Genomic DNA, 13,667 nt, shown 5'->3' on the forward strand with positions numbered 1-13,667 from the left:
TATTTTCATGTAACGTTATAGGCCTCTAGAGATATCATCCTCTTAGGTAATACACTATAATGATAGGGACTATCAGTTACAATGCATCACCAAAAGAGGAAAACTCTAGATGAGGCTTCACTGTTATCAAGCGAGTCAGGGACCTAGCATGACCACAGATCGACCTCCACTCCCTATGGCTAACACAGACCCGGGTGTAGGGCCCAATATCTCAAAGTGTATGCAAAAAGTGTGGGTGTCATGTGTGAATGGAGCAACCTAAGAATTACCCAAGCCCACCTGCTGCAAAGCAACCAAAAAATTCCCAGGCAGATACAAGAAGTATAGCACATGTCGTCTATCCTAGGATTCAATGGCACAATTTATTTCTAACCACAAAGGTAATAGATACAAAGATACACACCAAGAAGTAACAACGTAGCAAAGGTTATATACAAACATGAGCAAAACAACAAATAAAAGAAACGAGTTTGAAGCTAAACAGCAAAACAAATGGTAATGAAATGAAACTTTAACAAACATGAGCACAACGCAGGGATTAAAGAGAAAGGGAAACTAAATAAATACAAGGTCATGATAAAATTGAACACTCGATCAAATGACCTAACTCTCTAACGACTCCTTGGTAGAGTCGCCATCTATCACAACCTACTTTACGATGGGATGGCAAAAGAAAATAAATAAAAGCACGTTCGTCTCCTAAGGAGAAGACTAGTCGCCACCAACGTTTATTTAAGGAAAATGTTAGAAAAACCAAAAAGAGGTCTGTGAATTTTGAAAAGAATTGTTCAGGAGTTGTTTACGCATAGGGAAGGTATTAGCACCCCAAGCGCCTGTCATAAGGGACGACAACCTTTAATCAAGTGTGCAAAACGCGACTTCAAAATTATTTATTTTCCCTCTTTTTTTATTATTATTTTTTTTCAAATCGACAAAGGTGTTGCCCTTGCTCTTATGTATCCCCAGGTGCAATGAGGAAATCAGACATACGTAGTTCTTTAATAACAATATTTATGTTTCTCTTTGAAAGATTCATCTTAAATGCAAACAAAAAGTCGTTAAGGCGTTGGACCTTGAAACGACGTTTTAATTTTTTTGAAAAAAAAGCGACGAGAACCGTTAAGGCCTTAGACGTTGAAACGATCTCAAGTGATATTTGACGAAAAGAAGTTTGGTTGTGAATTGATTTTTTTTCATTTTGGTTTTGTTTATTACTTTCTAGTCTTACCAAAAAAAAAACCAATTTCATGACACTAGTGACCGATTAGAACTAAGCCTTACGAATAAAATGAAATTAACAATGATAAATGGAGAAGATAAATTCACACATAATATCACAAAGGACCTATAAGGGTACATAGATTACATCAAAATCTTAAGAAAAACTAATCGACTGTTGCACAGGGTACAAGGCTAGCAAGCGAAATGATGTAGGGAATGATCCACGGTTTGATTCGGCAGCGCCTTGGCTTTTCTTTTTTCTTCTTCTCTTTCTCCTTTCTGCATTTTTTCTCCCTTTCCTTAGTTTTCAGAACCCTTAAACCCTTCCCCTGCATGACTATTTATAGGAAAAGGCCATTTGGTGCAGGGGAAGCACGCCCAGGTGAGCTGGAACTCACCCAGGCAAGCTAGTTGCTTAAAGCTAAAGGTATCAGCTCGCCCAAGCGAGTGGCTTCTTAGGACTGAAAAAATTTCATGGCCTAAGCGACCTAGATGCTAGCCTGGGTGAGATTAGGTCCAAAAAATTCTAGGAAATGACCATTTTCCCCTTTCCTTGTGGCTTTTTGTTTTTCAATTTGACAATCAACCATCAAACCCTAAGTGACCCCTTGGCCTTGCATTGTAACCGGTGCTAAACACTGTAATTCAATTAGCAATGATAAAAACATTATACCTAGATGAAATTAGGGTCTAACAGTTTCTTAAAGCTTTCAAAGATTAGAGTGAGTTGTTAACATCTTTTGAGATCAAGAAGAGATCCATTCAATCAAGCTTTGGTTCTTGCATTTGAATGATAAGGTTCTATTTATCCTTGACTTTATTTTCATATGTTTTACATATTGTTGTAGCATATGCATGAGTTTCTAAAGCATGCTAGAATAGGATTTTCTACTTTGATCTAAGGGTAGGTGTCTCTTAGGCTTTTATTCACAAAGGACCCTAGGGTTGGGTGCCTTAATCTCATTTTTTGGGTAGGATTTGAGACTGATTGTGATTGCTTGTAACAACTCAAAGTGCATAGTGGAAACCTAATTCAGGTTGAATTAGATAACTGGAGTAATTTCTCTAGAAATAGAGAGTGAACCAATATAAATCTTGGTGTTCGTCTTTTCTTGAATCTCATCTCTCTCTCTTATTTCTTTCTCAATCAATTTTTTGAGTTTAAAGATATTTCTTTTTGAAGTGCTTTAACAAAAGGATATTGTGTGTGGGTGATTGATTAGATATTGGTTTTAAACAAAAAGTTTGTGATACGATCCTTGGATGCAAAAGTTTTTCAAAAACTATTTTATTTCGATTTGTTTTCAAAACAAATTCATCCCCCCTCCCCCCCTCTTGGTTTGTGAGTTCCATCATCTTTTTCATGAAAGTCTTATATTTGCAATCATCGAAAAGGAAACCCCCAAAGTGAAGCTTAGAGAAATTATTCAAGTCTCGTGGTTCTATGCAAGATACTAGCAAAAGGATCAAAGGTAAATATGAGCTCACTCTTAAAATTCAAAATTTCAAAAATTTTATGGTATATACTATCATCCAACTCACCCTATAGCTACATTTCAAGAAGCTATTCAAAAAGATGATGGAACTTAATAAACCAAGGAGGAGGGGTGAATTGGTTTCAAACCAAAATGTACTTTTAAAAACATAGTTACAAAAAAACTTATGTATGGATCGTATGACAAAACAAATAAGAACCAACATAATCAATACTTAATCAATCCTCCCTTAAACATGATTCTTCATTAACATCGTTTCTTTCACAATCATAAAACTTGAATCTTTATGAAAAACTTGATTAATACCTGAATGAGTTGATTAATACTTTGAATGTGAGAAAAAAAAATTAGAACAAGAGAAGAAAGACACAATCTTTTATACTAGTTCACTCTCTATTTCTAGAGAAGCTAATCCAGTTATCTAATCCACAACCTGAATTATATTTCCACTATGCATTAAGAATCCTTACAAGCAATCATAGTCAATCTACAATTTCCACCTCGGAAAAAAAGACTAAGGCACCCAACACTAGGGTCCTTTATGAATATAAGCCTAAGAGAGCTCTACTCTTAGCCCAAACTAGAAAACCCTATTCTAGCATGCTGTAAGCAATTCACAGATAAACACAAAGACCATGTAAAAACCATACACATGAAAAAGCCAAGTAGGAGAGATATAACCTAACCAATCTTTCCACAAAAATCGTGCTGGACTGAGAAGGTGATCTTCTTCTAGTCAAAAGACACAACTCACTTTCAAGAAAAGATATTATAACCAAACGATTAAAAAGTTGTGAGTTACTATATAGCTCTTTTCTTCTCTTCTCTTATTCACTAATGACAGTACGCAATCTTGCTCATTCTGAGGCTAAGATGTTAATTTCAAGATGTATTGAGTATTCTCTAATGATCTCTTGATGTGTAGATGTGAACACAAGCTGATTATTTATAGAGAAAACAGTTATAACTATTTGTAATCAATTAAGTCTATATGATAATTGATTATTTGAACAAAGTGATCGATTAGATTATCTAAGTAATTGATTAAAGTGTTCATCCAACATTTGGAAAACAACTCAAGAACAATGTAATCAATTAGATGATCTAAGTAATTGATTAAAGTGTTATTTTTCACCTCTAAACACTTAATGAGAGAGAAGTAATCGATTAATCCACTTGGTAATTGATTAAAGCAGAGGCTCCTGAATAAATCAATCATTGTCTCAAACAACAGTGTAATCGATTAAACCGATACGAGACTTAACTCTACATGCTTCACACAGGTTGTTGTAATCGATTACAATGAGGCTGTAATTGATTAAAACAAAGAGTTTTTTCCTCTAAAGAAATTTTTCTAACTTAGAAACTTTTCTTCACACATACTATGGTGATGCACAATGCAAAACAGATTCAAACATACTAAGATGCAACAACCAAGATAACAACCAACACAAATGCCACTCAAGGGAGTTGGACATGTAAAAGCCAAAACTTCTTCAAAGCTTCTTCAAGCTTTAGCCTTAGGTTATTCACCATGTTGCTCCCCCTATCTCTAACAATCTCCCCCTTTTTGGCTTTGATGATGCCAAACTTGAATACAACATTGAGTGCATTTGGAGATGAGTCTTGAGATTGGATTGTAGACATGATCCTTAGTTTTATCCTGAAAATTTCTTAACACTTAAGAAGAGATTAATTCATCATCAATATGTCAATTCATTATATATATATATATATATATATATATATATATATATATATATATATATATATAACAATGCAGTGGTCGATGCTATGCAATGCACACGTATGAGTCACGAATGTAGTCAATATGCAACAGTGTATAGTCTTCTCCCCCTTTTGGCATTAACAAGGCCAAAAAGTTAATTATACAAAAAACAAAAATACACAAGTAAACAGATAAATAAAACCATATTTCATTAAACTAAAAGCATTACATGATCATTAAACAAAGACAAACAAACTTAATCATCATCAAACTAAGACAGACAAAACTTGACATAATAGACAGACCATCAAACAGCAAAAACAAATACACAAACATAACTATGCTTCATCCTCATCCGGGTTCAGGAGGTTACTAAGGGATAGCCTAGTTTCTATGTTCCCAGACCTAGTTGTAATGTTTTCTAAGGAGCTATGAACTTCGGCTTGGTGTTCTTGATGTTGATGAAGGATAACATTCAACTTATGAATCATAAGAGACTCAAAAGGGTTCCATTGATGAGCTGGATTTCGTTGAGCTTCTCCTTTAGCTTCTTCTTCCATTTGATTTTCATTTGCTTCTGTTGGTGGCTTTCTGGCTATGATCTGTTCATGATCAACATATGTCATGCCAAGGTTCTTGAGATGCCTTTCGGTTATCTCATTAGAGGCTTTGGTAAATTTTTCTATCTCATTATCAACATCGATATTGAAGTAATTAATGAATCTAGAAGCTAAGATAGCATATGGGAATTCATAATCCACTAGTTGATGACTTTTCAACATAATATCTTTAATCAATAGTATCCAATTCCTTTGAATACCTGGTTTCAACCTATATATAATCTGCAAGTCGTCATCAGTAACCTGAGCATGATTGCTGGACCTTGGTGATAGAATATATGTATGCTATATACCAATATTCTATCTTCAGCTATCAGACCACCAACACCTAGTTGGTTTCTTAAAATCCTTAATAGGTCAAGGAGCATACCTCTATTAGTCTTCATCTTGTTGTAGCCATCCATTGATTCCTCAAATTTGCAGACTCCATCCATGTTTATCCCTGCAACTTTTTTCCAAACTTCAGTGTCAATGATCATCTCTGCACCATTGACAATAGAGTATAGATTCCCTTCCATGTCAGCATAAGCACATGTGTAGAAGACTTTTACCAATTATGGGAAAAAGGTTCCCTGGATCTACACAAATTTTGAGAGTCCTTATGCTTCTAACAAGTTGGGAAAGTTAAATCCTTGTTGAGAGAACCATTCCAAGTTCAAAAACTTTAGAATCCTCACATTATTCACGAAATAAATCATCTTGAAGTTAGTCTTCTTATTTTCGTTCATGAACCGCGTATCCAACCTATTGAGAGCTGCTTAAGAGCACTCTCCTTGCTTCCTTTTCAAGGACTTGGCTTCCTTTTGAGCTTTGGAGGGACTGGTGGCCATTTTTTAGAAGGAGGCTCGAAGGTAAAAGAGAGGCTAGGGTTTAAAAGAGGAAACTTTGAAAAAGTTGAAGGTGTGATTGAAGTGGAGGTTTAGGTTGCCTTTTATAGAGTGAAAGTGGCGTTTTGGTTGGCTAAGGTAGGTGAAAGAGTAAATACTGGAGTAATGGAGGTTTTGCTGAGGTGAAGACCAAAAAATGTAACGGATTACACGCAATAGACACTCAAGTAATTAATTAAAATTACATAGTAATCAATTAAACTGGCCCTCGTTTTCACTTAAAACCCAAACCTGGTATGAGTAATTGATTAAAACGTGAGCGCAATCAATTAAATATGCCAGAAAAGCTCCCCCTGAGGCCATTGTAATCGATTAAAATGTTATGCAATCAATTAAAATAGAATGAAATCCACATCAAATACAAACATACAAGCATTTAATCGATTAAAACAAAAAGTTTTAAATAGAAACATCACAGATACAAAAACGATAATCGATTAAAATGTGGAGTAATTGATTAAAATAAAAACTTTTTTAAAATAGACAACACATATCAACCGATGGTAATTGATTAAATCATGGCATAATCGATTAAAACATAAATTTTTCAAAATTGGAAACATAGACAAATAATGGTAATCGATTAAATCATGGTGTAATCAATTAAAACAGAAAGTTTTGTAAAACTTACCAGTCAAAAATCGTACAGTAATCAATTAAAATGAAGAGTGATCGATTAAAACAACAAGTAATCACAAAATAACTAAGAAAAATAGGTGATCTTCAAACAAACTAAGTATGCACATAAACCAATAAGCTGAAATACAAACCAAACAAAAACAATGATATGAATGACAATGTGAATCACACACTATGCAAACAAGATGTTATTCTATGCTAGATGCATCCAATATGCCTAGTTCATTTCTAATGAAAAAGAATCTATCTTTTGCAAGAGGTTTAGTGAAAATGTCTACTAATTGATGTTCACTATCAATGAATTCAATGCAACAGTCACCTTTTAACACATGATCTCTAAGAAAGAGATGCCTTATTTCTATGTGCTTAGCCCTAGAATGCATGGCAGGGTTCTTGCTTAGATTAATAGCACTTGTATTGTCACATTTTAGAGGAATGTAATCAAGATTTACTCCAAAGTCTTCTAGTTGTTGCTTCATCCAGAGACTTTGAGCACAACAACTTCCTAAAGCTATGTATTCAGCTTCAGCAGTTGAAAGTGCGACACAAGCTTGCTTTTTGCAATTCCAAGACACTAGAGAGCTTCCAAGTATATGACATGTCTCACTTGTACTTTTTCTATCTAATTTGCATCCTGCAAAATCAGAATCTAAAAAACTTGTTAAGTTTAAGGAGGTACCTTTAGGATACCATAAACCTACATTGGTTGTGCCCTTAAGATACTTAATGATTCTTTTAACAACAGTTAAGTGAGATTCCTTAGGATTGGACTGGTATCTTGAGCATAATCACATGCTTAGCATGATATCCGGTCTACTTCCAGTTAGATAGAGAAGTGATCCAATCATACCTTTGTATCTTGATTCATCCACGAATTTACCTTTCTCATCTAAGTCAAGGTAGGTTGATGTAGCCATAGGAGTAGATGCTTCCTTGCATTTTTCCATCCACAATTTCTTTATCAGTTCGATGCAGTATTTGGTTTAACTAAGGAAGGTTCTATGTTTCAATTTCTTGACTTAGAGTCCTTGAAAGAAATTTAATTCTCCCATCATAGACATCTCAAATTCTTTCTACATACAACATGAAAATTTATTGCACAAGGTTTCATTAGTATAACCAAATATAATATCATCAACTTATATTTGAATAATTAACAAATCATTGTTTACTTTCTCAATAAACAAAGTTCTGTCAACCTGACCTCTAGTGAAATATTGTTCAATTAAAAAATTGCTCAATCTATCATACCATGACCTTGATGCTTGCTTCAAACCATATAAATCCTTTTTCAGTTTGTAGACATAATTAGGATGTTCATAATCCAAAAAACCTGGTGGTTGGCCTACATATATTTCTTCTTCAATGTGTCTATTGAGGAAGGCGTTTTTTACATCCATCTGAAAAAGTTTGAAATTCATAATAGATGCAAATGCAAGTAGCAATCTTATAGCTTCTAACCTTGCAACTGGAGTGTAGGTTTTATCATAGTCAGTTCCTTCTTCTTGGTTGTATCCTTTTGCAACCAATCTTGCTTTATTCCTTATTATGATGCTAGATTCATTAAGTTTGTTTTGAAACACCCATTTGGTTTTGATTGACTCGTGACAGTTTGGTTTAGGAACTAAATCCCATACGTCATTTCTCTTACACTAATTCAGCTCTTCATGCATTTCCATTACCCAATGTTCATCAGATAAAGCTTCATCAATGTTTCTTGGTTCAACCTGAGAAACAAAATCCATGTTGTTACACAGAATTCTAAGTCTAAACGTGTAGAAACACCCTTTGAGATTTCCCCAATTATGTTGTCTAAGGAGAGATCTTTCTGAGTTCTCCACTCTCTTGGAAATTTTTTAGCCATTGTTGTAGAGATCTCTTTGCTTTGCTCAAGTTCTTCAGCCTTGATGTCATCTTCAAGAGCATAATCCTTTTCCTGAAAACCTGCATCTTCTTCTAAAGAACTTTCTTGAACAATAGAGTTAGTTTCATCACAAACCACATGTACAGATTCTTCAACATTTAAAGTTCTTTTATTGAATACCCTATATTCCTTACTATGCAATGAATAACTAAGAAAGATAGCCTCATTGGCTTTTGCATCAAATTTTCCAAGAGAGTCTTTACCGTTATTTAAAACGAAACACTTAAAACCAAAAACTCTCAGGTGAGAAATGTTTGGTTTTCTTCCCTTGTACAATTCATAAGGAGTTTTCTTTAAAATAAGTCTAATAAGTACTCTATTCAAGGTGTAAAAAATATTATGTACAAAATCTGCCCAAAAGTACTTAGGTAACCTTGTTTCATTTAGAAGGGTTCTTGCACCTTCTTCAAGAGATCTATTTTTCCTCTCCGCAACACCATTCTATTGAGGTGTTCTTGGGCAGAAAAATTGTGGTGAATTCCATTTTCTTCACAAAAGTTTTCAAAAGACTCATTTTGAAATTCACCTCCATGATCACTTCTAATTGAAACAATGTTGAGACCTCTTTCTTTTTTAATCACCTTGGCAAGTTTGTGAAAAACATCAAGAGCTTCATTTTTGGTTTTCAAAAACAAGGTTCAATTAAACATTGAGCAATCATCCACTATTACTAAGCCATCGTAATTTCCACCTAAACTCATAGTTCTTAAGGGACCAAATAAATCAATATGAAGTAGTTTAAGGGGTTTTGAAGTAGAAACAACATTTTTGCTTTGAAAGGAGTTTCTAACTTGCTTCCCTTTTTGACAGGCTTCACATAGTTTATCTTTCTCAAACTTGAGTTTTGGAAGACCAATTACTAATTCTTTCCTAACCAGATGGTTTAAATGATGCATGTTAATGTGAGCTACCCTATGATGCCACAACCATGAATCATCTATTTTACTTACCTAGAAACTTAGTTCATAAAAAGATGCATGCTCAACATTCAGCATATAGATATTACCTATTCTCTTACAGATGTGGACAACTTTATCGGATATGGCTTCACTTATATGACAACAATTTCTGTTTAACTCTATTTTGAAGCCTTTATCACAAAGTTGACTAATGCTTAGAAGGTTATGCTTTAGTCCATCCACATATAACACATTCTTTATTTGAGTTTTATGTTAATTCCCTATATTTCCTTCTCACATTATTTTTTCTTTGTTATTGTCTCCGAACATGACGTGTCCTCCATCTTTTGATACAAAGTCATAGAGTTTGGACTTGTCACCTGGAATGTGCCTAGAACAGCCACAATCCAAGTACCATAGTGAATCTCTTGCTTTTAGGCACACCTACAAGACAAAATCAATTAGAGAAAGGTGGTACCCAATTTAAGTTGGGTCCAATAGGGTTAATCTTCACAAATAAATCTTTTGGGATCCACATGCATTTTCCTCTCATAATGTCAAACTTTCTAACATAGCAATAATATAAAATGCGACCCTTTTTCATGCAATAATGACATGTTTTTTCATTTTTCCTAGAATACACCGTGTTCCCCTTTTTTGAGACCTTGGTTGGGTTCACCCCTTTTGAGGATACAAACTGAGTTCTCTTTGAAAAGGAGGTTCACTTGTTATATCCCAAGCCGGTCTTATCTAAAGTATGCTTTTGCCTACTAGGCATGTGATTAAGATCACTCTTTCCTTTATTTAATTTTCCAAATAGATCTTTAAGATAGGAAAATGTTGTTTGCAATTTCATACATTCAACATGGTGATCCTTTTTGAAATTTTCAAACTTGGTTTGCAAAAACTTGTAATCATCTATGTTAAAGGAAGTAGAGGTATCATCCCAAGCAGTGGCTTCACATCTTGAAACAAGGTTTTTATTTTCTTGCTTCAGTTTATTCAACTTATCTTGTGTTAAAGCCAATTTAGTGATATGCATTTTCAGTTTTCTTTTCATCTTTTTGTTTAACACAACAAGCCTTTGAGCTTCCTCATGCATTTCATTAAATGCTTCCAAAAGTTCTTTGGAATCAGGATTTACCTTAGTTTTTTCACTTGTTGACAGATAGTTCATGGACTTTGTCGTTAAGCACGCGTTTGCAATTTCTTCATCACTTGAAGAGTTTGAAGTTGTTGATGCATTATCTTCCCATGGTATGTAGGCTTTCTTTTTGTTTTCTATCCTTCTTCCCTTTCTTTTCACCAACATGTTTCCTAACTTAGATCGGACACTCAAATTTAATAAGGCCTTTCTTACCACATTCAAAACATGTTTTCTAAGGGTGTTGTTGTCAACCTTCTTGGAGGATTTGGAGAATTTTTTTTCCTTGGATTTCCTGAGAAATTTTCCAAATTTTCTTACCATTAAATTGAAGTTTTCTACATCTTCCTCACTGCTAGAACTATCTTGATATTCTTCCCTTGAGGAGTTGACTTTCACTACAATTCTTTTCCTTTTCTTTTTTGTTTCTTCTACATAAGATTATTGAGTCAGTTCATGCTCATAGGCTAGCAATTTACCAAAGAGATCTTCCCTCGTCAATGTAGCTAGATTCTTGGATTCCTTAATTGCTGTAATATTTGGTTCCCAAGTTCTTCTGAGACAATTTAAGATCTTGATGTTCAGCTCTTCATCTTCAAACATTTTTCCTAGACTAAGGAGATGGTTCACAATGCGAGTGAATCTTGTTTGATGTTCTTAATTGGTTTCCCCATTCTTCATTTGAAATGCTTCATTCGAAATGCTTCATATTCGGATACGAGAGTGTGCTTTCTTGCTCTTCTAACATTTGATGTGCCTTCATGAGTGACTTCAAGCATATTCTAAATTTCTTTTGTACTTTTGCACCTTGCAGTACGAAATAAATTCATCAGAAGATAAACTAGAAGTTAAAATATTTTTAGCTTTTTAATCATCTTGCACTTTTCTTTTCTCATCATCTCTCATTTCATCCCATTCTTTTGGTATTAATTCACCATTCACTTCTTTAGTAGGAATGAAAGGACCTTTAATGATGGCATTCCATGCACCGGGATCAATTGATTGAACAAAGATTTCCTTTCTCTTCTGCCAAAAAGAAAAATGTTCACCCTCAAACAAAGGAGGTCGATTCAAAGATGCACCCTCTTTGAAAGTAATATGTATTGAGCCCATCTTTTAGAAATATTGTGATCTTGAGTAATTTTTAAGACTTAGCTTTGATACCAATTGAAAAAGATAATGGAACTCAATAAACCCTGAGGGGGGTGAATTGGTTTCGAAATGAAATGTGCTTTTAAAAATAGAGTTACAAAAAAAATTGTATGGATCGTATGACAAAACAAATACGAATCGAACGTAACCAATCCTTCCTTAAACATGATACTTCATTAACATCCTTTCTTTCACAATCATAAAACTTGAATCTTTATGAAAAACTTGATTAATACTTGAATGAGTTTATTAATACTTTGAATGAGAGAAAAAGATTAGAACAAGAGAAGAAAGACACAATCTTTTGTACCGGTTCACTCTCTATTTCTAGATAAGCTAGTCCAGTTATTTAATCCACAACCTAAATTAGATTTCAACTATGCATTAAGAATCCTTACAAGCAATCACAACCAATCTACAATTCCCACATCGAAAAAAGAGACTAAGGCACCTAATACTAGGGTCCTTTGTGAATATAAGCCTAAGAGAACCCTAATCTTAGCCCAAACTAGAAAACCCTATTCTAGCATGTTGTAAGCAATTCACGCATAAACACAAAGACCGTGTAAAAACCATACACAAGAAAAACCAAGTATGAGAGATACAACCTGACTAATTTTTCCAAAAAAATTGTGTTGGACTAAGAAGGTGATCTTCTTCTACTCAAAAGACACAACTCACTTTCAAGAAGAGATTTTCATAACCAAACGATTAAGAATTTTATGAGTTACTATATAGCTTTTTTCTTCTATTCTCTTATTCACTAATGATAGCACAAAATCTTTCTCGTTCTGAGGCTAAGATGTTTATTTCAAGATGTATTGAATATTCTTTACTGATCTCTTGATGTGTATATGTGAACACAAGCTGGTTATTTATAGAGAAAACAATTATAACCGTCTGTAATCAATTAAATCTATAAGATAATTGATTATTTTAACAAAGTAATCAATTAGATTATCTAAGTAATCAATGAAAGTGTTAATCCAACATTTGGAAAACAACTCAAGAACAATGTAATCGATTAGATGACCTAAGTAATTGATTAAAGTGTTCTTGTTCACCTCTGAACACTTAAACAAGAGAGAAATAATTGATTAATCCACTTTGTAACCGATTAAAGCGGAGACCCTTGAATAAATCAGTCATTATCTCAAACAACGGTGTAATCGATTAAAATATTGCCGTAATCGATTAAACCGATATGGGACTTAACTCTACAAGCTTCAGACAACTTGTTGTAATCTATTACAATGAGGTTGTAATCGATTAAAATAGAGTGTTTTTGCCTCTAAAGAAATTTGTCTAACTTAGAAAATTGTCTCCACACATACTATGATGATGCACAATACAAAACAAATATCAAATATACTAAGGTGCAACAACCAAGATAACAACCAATACAAATGCCATTCAAGGGAGTTAAGCATGTGAAAGCCAAAACTTCTTCAAGCTTTTCCTTAAGCTTCAAGCTTTAGCCTTAGGTTGTTCACCATGGTGCTCATGTTGCTCCCCCTATCTCTAACAACTATTTTCACACTTAGAGAAAAAAATGGAAAGAAATAGATCAAATGGTATAGTAATGAACCCAAGGGAGATACCAAATTTACTAGATTATGTCCAAAAAAACATTCCCATTTTTCCAAAATCTTGTTTTAGCTTAAGTAAAGGTCTTCGAAATCCTTCCTGGGTTCGATAATTACTCCCTTTTACCACTATTTATAGACTTGAAAATGCTCCCCCTGCTCACAAAGCTACTTTTGCCAAAATTTATCTTGGTGACTATCAAAAATACCCCTAAATAGTTATTCTTGAGGAATAGGTGGATTGAGAAACAATAACACTAGATAGTGAATTTCTTTTATCAAATGTTTATTTCTAATCAATCCTAACTTAAAATTTAGAATGTGTTCCCCTTATTTTCAGCGATACCCAATAAGATTCCCCATCAAGGAG

Source organism: Glycine max, chromosome 14 (assembly GCF_000004515.6).
Source record: "Glycine max cultivar Williams 82 chromosome 14, Glycine_max_v4.0, whole genome shotgun sequence".
Classification (NCBI taxonomy): domain Eukaryota; kingdom Viridiplantae; phylum Streptophyta; class Magnoliopsida; order Fabales; family Fabaceae; genus Glycine; species Glycine max.